Source organism: Nyctibius grandis, chromosome 11 (genome assembly GCF_013368605.1).
Source record: "Nyctibius grandis isolate bNycGra1 chromosome 11, bNycGra1.pri, whole genome shotgun sequence".
NCBI lineage: Eukaryota > Metazoa > Chordata > Aves > Nyctibiiformes > Nyctibiidae > Nyctibius > Nyctibius grandis.
In genome coordinates this window covers 13438669-13454774 of record NC_090668.1, presented here as the reverse complement: position 1 = coordinate 13454774, position 16106 = coordinate 13438669, and the positions used below count along the sequence as shown (strand labels likewise).

Sequence of the window (16106 nt, the reverse complement as noted above, 5' to 3'; positions counted from 1 at the left end):
GTTCTTCATTTTGGTATGTTTTATCTAACTTCGGGCCAAACTGAAGTCCTAGTTGCCAGTTTTTAGCACAATTATGCTTGATAGGAGTCACATTCATATATCCCAGAACAGATTCTGCCATCTGTAGCTTTTACTTCCTGTTAAGAAGTCATTTCATACGCCGTTTTTCCCCTGAAAAGATTATGTTTTACTTTGATGTTGAATGTGTACTACAGTTTTGCAAGTTGCATGAACTAATCAGCTGAGAATTTTCTAAGTAGAACTCGCACATTATCACAGTGATAAACATACTGCATTCATTGTTTTTATTTTGAAGGAACAGTTTCTCTGCACATAAGCTCCAAAATGTCTAACAACCCAAAACATAAGGCTTTTACTTGCATTCCTTATTAGGACCTTAATTTACTACAACACATTTTACATTTTTTTTTCTCAAAAATCATAATACTTTCTCAATCATTAAACTGCATTTAATTTCAGTCTTCTCCTTTGGATTTTGTAAGACCATATGTTACAAGTGCTAAAAATGTATGAGCTACGCAATTGCCTGGGGAGTTTGTGTCCAACTACAAACACTTCTGCCTACCCATATTTTACATATTTGTCCCCATATCCAACTCCTAACCTTTACCAACCTTGAAGTCCTTTTTATATTGTATCAGGAGTGAAGCTCATTTGCAGACAGCTGCAATACGAGTTTCCTCACTCTGCCCCCTGCCATTGACCTACAACCTGATCTAAAAGAACCACCTTCTTTCAGAGTGAGAAGTTATTCATTTGTCATAATAGCTCAATTTTGGGCCTCCTCAGCAAAAACAGACAATTGTGCCCAAATAGCACGAGGTTTTGTGATACCAGCCCTGTTTTATATATACTGAAAAAACCACCAGAATGTTTCACTTAGGACTCGCTCACAAATCAGAGGCAAGAAAATTTAGATTTTAAAAATTGGCTTAAAACATACTTTGCTAAAAGTATTAGAAATTTATACTTCTTGTCATGAAGGTTCACTTGAGTTTTACTCTTTATACTATGCAGCTTATTCACCAAGTACAACCTAGTTTTCTAGCTGTCCATTGTATGCAGGGCAGCCTCCAAATGTTACCATTGCCAGAGAATAAATGAAAAAGAGATAATTAGGGACTATGGAATAATGATTCGAAATAAATAAAATGTTTCTGATGAAAACAATTAGTCACAAGCATTACAAGTTGAATTTCAGTTCAGTGTTAAAGAAACAGTTTAGAAGCGCATGGTACATTTATCACAGCTCCACAGACAAGTTATCGAGCTGTCTGTGAAAAACAGAGCCAAACAGGAAAGCTTTCAGCAGAAAGCAGTGGTTGAGGTCCTTGATTGATAGAGTTAGATGATGCAAAGCTGTCTGATGGCCTTTCTGCAAAATAAATTGAAGGAACTCAAGGTCTTTCATGACGATCTCTGACCACAGATGAACAGCTACTTTATTACGGCACAGATTGAGGTTGCACCTTAGTCCATATTCTGCCACTTTTGGATGCACACGGTTAACTTTACCAACAACCCACTGTGTTTAACATAAGCATCTGCCATCTTTACAGGATTTTAAAAGGGACGGCAGATTGTGGTAGTAAAAGCTTCACCTCCTTTCTATTTAATTGTGGTTACTGAAAAAAATATAATCAGTTTTATCACAGGCTTCTTATTGCAATGATAAGGCTGATTGTTCAGAAGTGCCTCATCTAAAAGATACAGAAAAAACCCCATTGTGCATAACAGCCAAAATCTACCTGCTGTGCTGCTTCCCTCAGAAATTAAGCTATTTACTTTTCCCAAAATGTAATCTCCATCTTCACAGAATTCACAGAAATTTTTGCTTTTAGCAGAAATTGAATGCTTATCTCCATGCTTGTGATATCTAGGAAACATTCCTTTTAAGCAAAAGAGCCAACACTGCCTGACCAATATAAAACATTTACAGTCACCTAAACCATCCTGACTTGTGGGGCACTATTAAATTCAGGTTAGAGCAGTGACTTCTCTTTACATTAGGAATTGAGGATATTTTGTTCAGATTTTAAAAGGTATTTAGCTGCCTGGGATTCACACTGGCTGAGGCTGCACTGCCTTTTTTAGTTTGAAAATCTCAGAGCCAAACGCTATGACGCAGTCACCTCCAGACTTCTTACATGCAGGGCATGAGCTCTGCCACTCCAGCCCATCCTTGTCAGTGTTCTCACATAATAGTCATAATGTGAAGCAACCATAGAGCACAACATTTAAGATCAATGCATGAGCTTGAGCCCCATGTTATTCTCTGATATTAACACAAGTATAGGAGGCTAATAAGATTTTCTTCACTGCTTAAATACCTAAACCCTGTTTATAGGGATTCTGGCCCTCTCTCTCCTCAAACTTCACTCTGGATACCTCAATGCAGTTTTAGGTATCCACAGGGTACTTTCAAATGAAGATGACCAGTGTGTTTTCACTGTTACCCAAGTCAGAACAGTTGGAAAGAAGAAAGAAAAGATGTGGGGACTACAACTGTTTATCCTGTAGACATTTTCACATTGACTGACACTTCTGATTTTAGAAAAGCAAGGAATTCCACAAAGAATTTTTCAGAGTATAGGAGTTTGACTCTGATTGTGCCCTATTTTAGTTAACATTCCTATTGCATACCTGGCTCATGGGGTTGCTAAAACAACTTTCCAGAAGTTGCTCTCATTCACTCTCATCAACACTCCTTTGAAGAAATACATGTTTTCAGACATTTAAAGTTCTTTTTCCTCAATTATAGGTCTCTCTCTCACTGATAAGGCCAGAGTAGTGGCCTGGACTAGGAGATCATTGTAGGTCCCTTCCAACTTAACTATTCTAGTTTCGTGCATTTTATATTTGAAATGCTTTCATTCATCCTTGCATTAATTTGTATACTTCAATTTGTGTTATTCTCTCAGGTCTAGTGCTCCAGTGTGAGCACATGGGTTTAAGTGGGAGCATCCCCACATCACAACAAGTTACAGCAAAGCCCAGTAAACTTATGTCTCCCCAGGAGGTGTCTTGGTAAGCAACCAAAGAGTCAGCGACTGCAAAAAGCACAGTTCTAACATGGACAGATTAATGTATTCAGGCAATGTCTAAAACAATTATTCTTATTCAGCTTTCTAATAATTTCTGCTCTGCAGTTAAGTGATGAGCCTTACTAATATCAACACATTTCCTCCCCACCTCTTTGACAGCCTTGGTTTTAAAGTCAGTGTTAATCACTTGTCCCCAAACTCTCTTCCTCAGAATAGCTTTTTCTTTCCCTTAGTTTAGTATTTACTTTAGAGGCTGCTGCCTATATTGTCACTGGTTATGAAATTCAGTGTCTCAGCTTTCAAAGTACTGACAAGAGGAAGCCTGCCTTGAAACTCTGACTTTGGAGTGGCTAGTTTTCAAATGCTTTTTTAAACTAATTTTACTAGCACTTCTCACTAACTGCACACTTCGAATATGAAAAATGTATTTATTTTGGTGTTAGGCCACAGACACTTAACTAGGTCAATATAATAACTGTGAAACCAGTAACTGATTAAGTAAGGCAAAGAAGCTGAGACAAAATTAAAAAATAACAGCAGAATAGGTGCCAGAATTTAGTGTTCAAAATAAAAACAGTGTCTGTTAATCCAGGAAAACATTCTGTAATTCTATGAGCTATTTAATCAAAGTGCATGCAGTAGCTATGCTTTTTAATTAGAAAATGCATACACAAAAATATGTTCATTAATGACAGCCTATATGAGCATTTTAGAGTTTGAATTCACAGAACTGCCTAGCTCCTTTTTCATGGTTGATGTGGTACATAGATACTTTGGCCTATGTACTCAGCTTTCAACTCAGTTACTTTACAACAAAAAATACCTATTTATACAATAACATACACCACTAGCAGTTTTAAATTATAACATTTTAAACACCTCAGTTGATATTATGTGGTTGGATTTATTCTGATCGATAGCAAACACATTGCAAGTCTTGCAGGGTTTTTATGCAAAATGAGATTTAGAGTATCATCTAGGGTTTTCCTCCTGTATTATACAAAAGGCTCCTCACCACAGTACCACCTGACAAAAACAGAGATGCTCTAATTGCCTGGGTTAGATATTGGTCCAATGGAGTTGAGGAAAATGAAAATAACATTGACTGCTATCAACAGAGACAGGCATTGGGAAATAAAACAGATTTCTGTCTTAAACCTTAAAGTGATGTTGTGTGTTTCTAACCACAAAATTTTAAGAAAACTTCTAAAGCATTTAAAATTATTTCAAAGTAGCCTTTCTCTCTGATTAATATTGGGAACACTATGTTTTGACATCCTAAAGGCTGAACTACGAGAAGGACTGCATTGTTACATCTTTCTGTTGCACAAGTTCAACCTAGGAATAAAAATCCTTTAAAAACAAAACACTATGTCTGGTTCATATAAATAAAGGTGTTTTAAAAACCTGTATTGACTTTTCATGTTATTAAGCATTTTAGACGAATCCAGTTGTTAAATGGTTGTTCTAGTAACTGGCCTGTCATCTGGAAATGTTCTTAGATTGTTTTTTTGACACAATGTCCCTGCAGAAAGTTGGGCAGTGTGACATAAAGAGCACAGGTTTGCCTATCACGCTGATTACTTGATGTAATAGTAAGCAAGCTTAAGTGAACTGTGTGTCTTCAATCTTTCCAATCACTTAGGGATGGGCACCAGAGGATACCATCCATCATCCATGGCCTGAAACATATGGTGCATCAGCAATCTTAGGCTGACCTAAATGATAGTAAAAGCTGCTACGCTGTTCACAATAAGAAATTGTTGTCCACTGAATTACAGGTTTGTGATTAGATTGCTAACATGGCCAACTTGATGTATAAGTGAAGTGTCCAGGAAAGATATTCCCTAGGATCCCTTGAAGATTAATTTATACCCTTGAAATGTGCACCAATCACAAAATGAAAAAATATGTCAAGATATTTTTCTTGTGAACAAAAAAAGCACCGCAGTGGTAACAGCTATTAATTTATTTTTGGCAGTTTTAGCCAACAGAATTCAATAAACAACGTTCTTAAAGGTTTTTGTTTTGTTGCAAGGCTTTTACTGCTTGACTCCTAAAAGCACTGAGCACTACAACAATATCTTTTATAAGTGGGACAGCTCCCCCTCACATTCTACTCTAAAATCTCATATATAATTGCAAATATCAAAGACAGCTGGAAAAATACTGAAAATTCTTAATTTTGTATTATTATATTCCTATCTAATGGATCTATGAATATAATACAATATTAAGTATCTATTTTTAAGATAGAAAATACACTGTAATATATCTGACCACTGATCCCCAAATTATCAATCTTGCTTCTGCATAAAGTAGATTATTCTCATCATGTTATTCATTTATCCAGTTAGGAAAAACGCATCCACATCACACAGTTAAGGTTCAAACTGCAATATCAACTTTGGTGGAACTTGGAGGGGGGCGGGGGGAGTGGGCAGTGAGGGAAGGGGGGGTATTATTCCGGAGTAGCCCTACCCCTTATATCTTCTTTAGGTAGTAGAACACAAATGGTGAAAGGCATATTTTAAGAGGCACAGTCAAAGAGTGAAAAAGAACACTGCCTTATATGAGCTATATCAGAGCATAACTAAAAAACAGCATACATTTGTGCTGTCCATTGGTTTATTTTTTTTGCCTTGCTGTCCCCATACACGAGGTAGATCTGCTTGCTATGCCTGTTAAATTAGACCTTATACTGATGCTTTAGCTTTATTTCTAGCATGCTTGTCACTGACGTAAGTCCTTAATCACGAGTCCTATTTTAAAACATTCCTAACCATACAACTAAACAATTAAATTTAATTACAGAAAAGCACAGGTTTACACTCATAATCTTTTTTACTATTGCTTAATATAGCGTATTACCAGCAGTGTAATTCATATAATATACCACATATCATATGTTGACATGGATAACAATGGTCACTAGTAAAAGGGGCTTCTTTTGAACCTTCCAAGAGGCACATGCTAACTAAATAATGAAATCTTTCCTGTGGGTTGAGGATGGCCTTAATCTGCTAAAATTATCTGGTATACACCTACTTGAAGGATCTTCCTAACTTATACAAAAATTCTACTCTTTCCTGAAAACATCAGTTAAAACCAGTGCCTACTTAACTTACATAACAATAAAAAAATAGATTAATAGATTGCCTTTTCAGTCAAGACAAAGATTTATGTTCATTGTCAGCATTAAACTCTCCAGTCTGGTGAGACGCAAAACCTTAACAGCACTCCATTTCCAAAAGAAACTTAAAATTTAGCAACAGAACATAATCAGTACATAAAATTGAGCAGGCATGCTTTGCTTATGTCAGATAAATTTTGTTTCTTTCTTTTTAAATTTACTTCGGAAGCTTAAGGCAAAAAAGGAAAGGAAAAAGGAAATCCAGAACCTATCCTGACATAAGGGTGGTAGAGAAGAAAAGAATACCCGGACCAGCTATTAATTATTCTACAGAAAGAACCTCCTGGATTCAGGTTCCTACTTCACCCTCTTCACTAGGCTATCTGAACATCTTCTAGCAGTGCAGCAGGTGATGTGACCAACATCCATCATATGAGAACAATACAGGCACCTGGTCTTTAGGGAATTAGTGATAGGTATCTTAAGTGTGACACAAGTTGAATTTTTCCAAGAGTAGAGAAAAAAATATCTTCTGCTGATACACTTTGAATTCGAGAAAAATTTTCCTCAGATGTACTGGAAAGGTTTCTGTATTCATTAACATTTGAATTCCCATCTTTATTAGTAAGTACAACTGAAGAACTAAAATATAATGCTGAAGCAAGATAGAATACTTGGTGGATCTAACTTTAGGCTTTAAAATAAAGCATATGCTGAAACACTAAATATGAATCAGGCATGAGAGGAGAAAATACTAAAAAATATACTACTAAAATCTGAGAATTTGGAAGTCATCTTATGCTGATTAGTTCTATGTACCACCCAAATATGAAATACTATTTCTATTAATGATGTTTATCTGCTTTGAAACAACAGTGAGCTCATCTTTATATAAAAAGCAAAATAGATTTTGGATTACATAAGAGACATAGAATACAAATGGTTGTACTAAGACTTTAAAATTTGTGAAGGTGCAGAAGCGCACACAGATGAACATGTTCTCCATCCTGAAATTTAACAGTTCTGTTCATTTATGTTCTACATAGTGATGGATATATATGTAAGTACCTCCAACTGGTTCAATATTTTCTTGATAAGCTTGATAGGCAAGGAAGGCTTCTTTTAAGTCATTTCCATTTTTTGTTTGCTGAGGTAGATGTCTTGCTTTCTTATCATTAGAGACAATCACTGTTCAGTTGTGTTGCTCTGCTGGGTGAGTGTTAGCTAGACTCTCAACTTTGGTACTAATAACGAAGACTTGTATAAATAAAGTAGTTCTACCTTTCAGTGTGTTTTTCACAAAACGCGTAATGGAAAATGTCTATCTTACTGAAAACTTTTAGCAGTCTCTTTCTACAAGGATTTTTTTTTAAAAAACAAACAATATTATTAAAGCATTTAACTTGTCTTACTGCCAGATAATTATTGCACTACTTTTTAGTCCAATATTTGAGTTCACTTAATTTTATAATTTTCTTTCATATAAGTTAGGGGATTCAGATATTCTGAAATTCAAGGACAGGAACATTTCAAATACAGTTATAGACTAGGTTCAGGAACCAATTCTGTATCTCCCAAAAGATTCAAAAATACAAAATTCAAAATTAGGAGGTAGGCAGTCACTTGCTTCACATATCCTAAAAAAAAAAAAGGAAATAAATGCTATTCTGATCACAGAAGAGAAGACTAACCAAAGCATGGGAAAAATTGTTAACTGCACAGTGCAGATTGATCTGGCTGCCCAACAGCCCAAGACGATACAAGCCATAGCTAACTGCAATAAAACCTCTCAGCATGATTTTATTCCCCACAACAAGCAGAAGCCAGGCAACAGAGCCCAAAGAAAAAAAAACCTACCAAACTCTTGCAAATCTTTTTCAAGCAGGGTAGCAGTGTAATTACATAATATGGAGAGGAAAAGTCTTCTACCTCGGGGATCATCCCCTTTATCCATCCTTTTCTAAACCAATCCTTTCTCAGAAAGGCATCCAGCTTTCCAGTCCTTCTAGGGTATTTAAGCCTTTTCTGACCTTCAGGTACCTGTAAACACTGTACATGAACATCAAACAGCAAAGAAATTTTATAGGAAGAAATTAATAAAAATAGTATCAGGAGGCTGGAGATTACAGAACACCAGTACAGCCCAGAAAAATTCTAGATGGTGTGGTGTTATAAATATAAACAAGGTATTCTGATATTGTGTTTTTCTGCTCCATGGCTATTAGCACAGGGCTAAGTTTCAGTACTGATACGGACTATACATAGAAGTACTTCGCCCCATGCGCCCCAGTCTGCTTCTCAGACCTATAATAGAAAATCTCCAGCTTTGCAAGAATTACTAGCACAGAAAATTCCAGAGGAAGTGTTACACTTCGAACTAAAGTATTCTTTTTCTGCTGTTTTATTCACAAGCTTTTACAGAAGCTGGGTGAGTGGAAGAAGAACAAATAAAGAGTGAAGCAGGGAAACACAATTAAAGCCTGTGAGTTACTTAACAGTGTGGACAATGGATGGGAGAGGATCTGGGGAGCTAAACATTCTGAGTATTGCTAAGTTAGTAGAACGACAAACTTCAAAATGTAACCTAACCAGGATGAAAAACAATAGGTTTTGTTCTCTCTACGTTTTTGGATGAAATTAAGACTCATGTTATACAGACACAGCTTGATTAAAAGAAAGTATGACACACAAGAAATTAAAACTTTACATTGCAACTTACACACTTATTTTCCACGGTATGTTTACATCTCTTCCAGCTCTAAGGGAACATCAGCAGGCTTATTTAACCCACGGCTCAGTATACTAAAATAGTCATTAAAAAGCAGGGTTCCAACTAAACTATAACAATTACAAATTATATGCTATTAGCAAGTCTGAACACTGTGTTTGACTAAGAACAACAATATAGGCAAGGAGACATTCAGAATAAGGAAGCAAGAAGTGACAAGGAGTTGTTCTTCAAAAAACCAGTAGAAGACAGAGGAGACTAGGCTTGCTCCAAAAAAGCTGGGGATGCTGCTTTAAACATTGTACTTGCAGTTCCTTCACTTGTTATTTTGAAGCCCCAGCTCAGAATCAGCTTTCAAATCTTTGAAAGACTTGTGTTGTACATTGCCTGTACCAAATGAACTTCTAAATAAACAGTAGAGACTAAAAATGAACTAATCAGGATTTTACGTGTCTGTATTAACAGCCCAAAAAAAGAGCGTGTTTACTTCTAAATATCTAAATAGGAGGTAGATCAGAGATTCTTCCCATTCAGTAAACACTGAAAAAAGCACATAGAAAACAAAATTGTCCGAACTGTGTTGTGCATTTGAATTTAGAATCCATGTCATCCTTACTGCCTCCTTGACCTGTGAATCCTATCCTTCCTAATGTTTTGGAGGAGTCTGAGATGGCGCCTATACAATTTGATTTTGTGTAAAAATACACACCAATCTGATTTCTGCTACATTAAGGAGTTCTCTAGTAAAATATATGACGCATGGAATGAAATAAGCTGCAGTTCTAGAATGAGTCTTTAAGCTTACTTCCTTTAGTACTTGACCACTAATATTAAAGACTACTGGATCAAAATACAGTTTTAATTGGATATATAGGACATGATACAGTGGTATAGCTAAACCGCAGGTTAGATGCTAAAATATAACATTGATTTGTATTCTTTTACTGGAAATATTTGTAATATGAAACTAGGACATAATACACTCATTTTTAATGCATATTCTGTACAGAGGAAAGCTACTGCTGTCACCAGCTTATACTCAAAGTCCATTCATCAAACAAATGCTAGATTAATTGGTTTGCTGTTTCACAGACTGAAATGAGATTACAGATGAATCTCATTCTCATTAATAGTGATGAAGCGTTGATTATACAATCATTTCTTACACTGCTTATTGCTAATGCACGCACACACAAAACTGGCCTGCCAGAGAATTTTTTAAAACAGCCTGAAGTCTAATAGTTTAATGAATTTTGCTATGTGCATGAACTTGTCCAAGAGCACAAAACTTCAGTCCATCTAAAAAGCTTTCTGTTCTTATTGGCTGAAATGTTTGCACTAAGAACAACAACAGAGCGGACAGCAAAAGGAAATTTCATTTTGCAGAAAATTTTTAGCATTCTTGTTTCTCAAGAAAAAGGGGAAGTGGAAGATGGGAATGTAAAGGAATAAAACAGCCTGGAAAAATCCAGGTGGAAGATGTCACATGCAACAAGAGGGTTAGATTAGAAAAACATTAGGGATGCCAGACAGGAAGATATCTGAAGCCAAAAGTCAAACCAGTTGAAAAGTAATAACTGCAAGAAAATATGATCGTAGTGTTTGGTTCAGGTGTTGCTCTAAAACTGAAGTTTGGAAATACTTCAAAGCACAGAGAGACTACATAGGAAGAAGGACAGTTTTGATCAATTTCATTTGAAATACTACATTTTAATCACAGATACTGTGAGGCTCAGAAGGACATTTCAGTTTATATATTTTGGAGGATCCATGTATGAAAAAAATTCCTGAAGTGTAAAGATTTCTTCATGTCAACATTCTCACTCATTTTTACCAAAACCTATGTCTACCTCATGACAACAGTGGCCTGATTCAGATTTCAGCTTATATGAACAGGAGTCTACTTTGACCTAACCAGATCAGTTCTCACTGCATTTTGTAAACAGGATTTTGATATATTGTAGAAATGTTGCTCTTGAAAAGAATTTAGGGTGGGTTCATGCAACTGTAATTTCATCACTACTAAGTGCAATCTATTACTCCTGTTGCATTTACTTTTTGGCCAGTGGAAACATAACCTCCGAGACATACTCTAGATCTTCATATGCCAAACTAAAGACACTTAATCTCAATACCCTTGAAAAATGGAACTAGCCTGAAAAAGCAGCAGGAAGTACTATTGGTTCCTCTAAAACAATAAAATCTTTAAACAGCCTGCATAGTGTAAAACATAGGCTTCCTTCAAATATCTGCATATAAAAATAAAATCAGTAAAATTTGTGAGTTTAACAAATAAGTTATAAAAACTAACACAAATCCTTCACATGTTTTCCTTTAGGATATCTGTCATTATGAAGATGCTTCTTATTGTCTTTGGTTTTCTTCTCCAGACAACTGAATTGTCTTTTTCTGTCATAGGATTTGACCGTGCTAAAGAAGGAGCATTTCCTCCTATGCTCTAAAACCCATGCTGCTGGGATACGTGTATTCTTAACTGGTTGTGCATTTAATGATATCTTTTCTCAATCTCTTTCAATCTAAAATCATGCACACTGTCAAAATTTCCTCATTTCCTAGTTCCAACTAATTCTCAATAACCTTTATCATACCAGAATGGGATTCAAATTCTCTTCTTGAATTTTTTTTAATCAGCAACCTGTTTCCTGGTTGTGATTTTCATTGGAAAACTGGTAATCTTTTTGTACATGTTCACACTACCCTTCCGTTATAATTTTTTTCTTCTCCATTTTTCCTAGACTCTCTTTCTTTTTACCTCCATGTTCCTTTGTATCCCATTCTCCTCTCTCTTTAACCTTTTCTTCTTTTTTTTTTAATCAGAGATTCTCCCATGAATTCCCCCCGCCACTTACTTAATCCCTGATTGTACAAGTACAATCCACAAGAGAAGAGATTTCCCAAGGGCTGCACTGATAGCTTTCATTTTCTGGTTATGTGCATTTCTAAGAGTCCAGCACATTTTGTCTGGACACCTTTTTCCAGATTTTGCTTGATTACTTGATTCATGTTGGATATGGAACCCAGCCACAGCAAGGCAAGGAGTTTCAAAGATTGCATACATTACATATGTCACAAACCCAAATCCAAACTGGAAACTAACACAGTGAGGGAAATGTAGGGATATGAGGACAGATGTACATTTATCTGAACATAAAATTTTAAGCAAGAAATCGATTCCTCAGATGTTCAAGTTTTCTGGGCATGTAGTATTTCATCAGAACACAAACAATACAAATTACATTAATGTGGTTACAGTAAATAAGAGCATCAACGCATTTTATACCCCTAAAATTTATTTCCCCAGCAATTGGGCAACCAAGGAAAAGTTTTCATTGAAATCCTGTGTAATCTTTGTGGTATCAATGTTCCAAATAGACTAACGCTCAGAGTCAAAGCTGTCTTTCAGGTCTTGTTTGTTTAAATACAGAGTCAGAATGTATATTTGGACTAATATGAAAAGGCAGTAGGTTGTAACAAGATGACAACATAAAAAGAAAATATGAGAGACAGATCAACCCTTCTTATCTGCACTTCCTTGACAAAACCTTAAGACTTTGGAGGCAGGCAAGAAGATTCATTTGCTATACAGAAGACACTGTCACAGAATGACTTCCTAACAGTTGACATAAAAAAGTTGTCTGCAACTGGACAGATTTCTGAAACCCAGACAACAGAAGTGTTTGAAACCCTCTGCTGCAAGTCACTACACTTTTCTAGTGAACAGAAGCTGTTATATCCCGCCTTTCATTGATTTGCCATTACTGAATAGATCCCTCATTTTAACAAAACATTGTTATATTCTAGACAAGTCTTTGACAATTCTTTACACTAACCTATGGAATTCAATTGCCACCATTAATTTCACTCTGGTATTTATCAGAAGCTTTTTTTCCTGCAAGAACCAATTTATTTAATTGAATAGTTTAAAGAGCTCCAAAACCACATACAAAAGATGAGGTTATAGCTAATAGCTTTCAAATATACTTAGAAGCTTGAATCATTATCAGTTTCTTAAACTAGGAATTTTTAAGTGCAAACCAGAATTTATTGCAAGCTAGTCTTAGTGGTATGATTTTTCACGTTTAAATTTTTCAAAAAATCTAGGAGGCAGTTAAAATAATATTCTGTATTTAGGAATAAAACCTGTACTTTATGCTTTCCCTTCACTTTTCCCATTTTTGGCATTCCTGGAATATCACATACATCAGTTCCTCAATTTAATATCTGAACATAAGCATCTTAAAGACATTTATCTTCACAATTTTCTTAAAAGGTAAATAAATCCAGTTCTTCACATTTTACAAAAAACTGAGGCACACAATTCCAGAAGAACTCATATGCTATAATGCTGTTTCAGGTAACATAGTTTTGTCTCCCTATGCATTAGAAGAAATAGCTATCCAAGGATGGCACATAGGAAACTGCTTCAGTGCAGTAGCTAAAAGGAGATGACAGTCCTACACACAACACACCTGGAGGTGAGGGAACCTCATTTCTCACTCTTACCCTTGCAAATATTTTGAGATTTCCATGAAAAGTTAAACAATTTCTGCAGATAGCACACTGCAGAATGCCTTGGGGATAAGCAATGAATTACTGTTGAGGAAGGTATGGGTTCAAACGAACTACAGGAGGAACTATCCAATTTCTTTGTATCCAAACACTGGGCTACTGAATGAGAACAGTGGTATTACCATAATTTTTCCTCCGATCAAAGAAGTCCTACATATGGCTGGGTATGGACTAGGTAAATATGTCATAAGATCAAATACTACAAATGAAAAATGAATGAAGAATGCCAGCAAACTTAGTTCCTCTTAGTTTATGCAAATAAAAGTAGCTAAATAGATTCTTAAGATTTTAAAATCACTGCCTCTGACTCACATGGCAGTGGAAAACACTATCACACTGACAACCTGTTAAATGGTACCATTAACCTCACATTATCAGTGTTTAGGAAAAAGGCAAGAAGGGATAAAGTGCAATATACTTTTTCAGAATTATGATGAATGCCAAAAAAATTAGGGAAAGCCTCAGCTGCTTTGAAGAACTGAAGCAAAGCTTGCAGAAATCAATGGTAAGATTGCTATCAATATGTTTGGAACAGGTCCAAAATGATTATCTCTGACATTAACATAAAGAAATTGCAACTATTTGTATTTACATTTCCTTTTAGCAACAATGGGAGAATGTACTAGGACACAATACAGTTAACCCTTTCTCTGGCATGCTTTACATGAATAGCTTTTTAAATTCCTTATCTTTTTTTTCTGGAAAAAAAAAATAATTTTTATTCAATTAACAACTCTGTATGGAACCACAGAGAAAAATATGTCATTTTAAATTATTCAGCAAGTGAAGCTGTTGTCTAAATGCTATCACCCTTATCCATGAAGTAAGGATGCAGGAGCTTCCTAAGGAGTAAGGAGCTTTCTTAAAAACAACTATATATTATATTATAAACTTTAAAGATAATAAAACCTAAAGGTCAAATCCTAAAAGTTCTGTTTGTCTTTTTAAAGAAAACTTCTATTGACTTCAGATCAAACCTATTAATTCCAATTATACAAAAATGCAATATAACAATGATGATGGCAGCCAAGATTCAGATACTTTTACTTTGGGTCAGAGTGCATGATCTCAGTCTTGAATTATGACTTAAAAACCTGAAACAATATTTAACCTTTACCTTGATGTCGCACAAGATGACAGCTACTGTACAACCCATAAATACAGAGTGTTAAAAAGATATAAGACAGCATACCTATCAGATGAATGACTAAAACCAGACATAATTATTTGTCTTAGTAACTACTCTGGTTGTGGTCTTACTCCTGGAGGGGTTTTTAATAATTGCTGCATATCATTACATGCCACAAATATTTTTACTCTTTAACATATTAGAAATCACTAAAAAATTTGTTTAATTCTGAATAAACCCATCAAGTTTTGCAGTGCCTATTAGAAAACCATACAAACCAAAATAATATTTGTGCTATTTACATACTGTGATAAATAATGCAACAAACTAAAACATGAATGGAAATGAGAACGAGAAAGCTAACATGATATTAAATACTCATAGCGTAACATCTCTTTCCCAGTCTTCCTGTATGTTTTCTGTCTATTCCAGAGTACATTAAATTGCTGAACAATATCCACTCTGCTTTACAGAATATATTTATGTAATTCAGATCATGAAGTATAAAAAAGTCCTAGCCAATATAAATGCATATGAATACTATGCTCATTCTAGCAAAGCAATTTTCTCATTGTTGAATAACCTTCAAATAAGAACAAAACGGTGGTAAAAATCTTTTACTAGACATACAACCAACCAAATCCTCCTTTCAGAGAGTGGAAAACTGATGTAGCTCCCCTGAATTCATAACTTGTGTAAGCCTTAACACTTAAAAGAATTAAACAACAACTGACTACGAGAGTCTTGTAATCATTCCAGCACACTTTACATAAGAGAAATGTTTTTTCATCTAGTATAGAGGGTTTTGAAACAAACCCAAAGACCTAAACACATCTGGAGCTTGCAGATATCTGCATTTGCTACTTCTGGTTAGGCCCATTTCTGTTGTAACCCATGTCAAAACACCACCCTGAAATATACCCTGAAAATTCAGGAAATTTGAAATCAAATCCATATATGAACTTTATAGCTGGGGATGTTTTAGTTACAATAAGTCTTGTCCCAAATCACATGAAATAAAATGATTCAAAGCAATCTTCAATGTAAGCAAAGAATAAACTCATATATGACAACTATTCAAATGTTTGAGTTTCACTATATTCCAACAGTCCAAATTATAGAGACACCGTTTTGTTTCGTGGCCTGAAGCAAGTATCACTGATCATTTCTTATATCCTGGAACAAGCAGATCAGTAAAAAATTTTCATGACAGACACATACACTCAATGAGATTATAAATTAGTTTCCCAAGAGAAGGCTCACTAATAAGATTGGATCTAAAATTTAGGTCACTTAACTTTAAGACTTAGCTAATGGGCTAAAAAAAATGAGTATAACTTCATAACATAAATTCAGGTTCAATCTTTTTTACCATAAACATTAGCACCACTGTAAAGTTGCAAAGAGTAAGCTTCTTGTAAAATGAAATTATCCAATTGTAAAATGCATTTGATATCTCCT

The 16106-nt window shown here is 35.2% G+C and overlaps 1 protein-coding gene across 1 annotated transcript in view; it reads right to left on the bottom strand.

Moving 5' to 3' along the window:
• Positions 1-16106, bottom strand: part of WDR72 (WD repeat domain 72) — a 108074-nt gene that overhangs the window by 25571 nt on the left and 66397 nt on the right. The window lies entirely within an intron of this gene.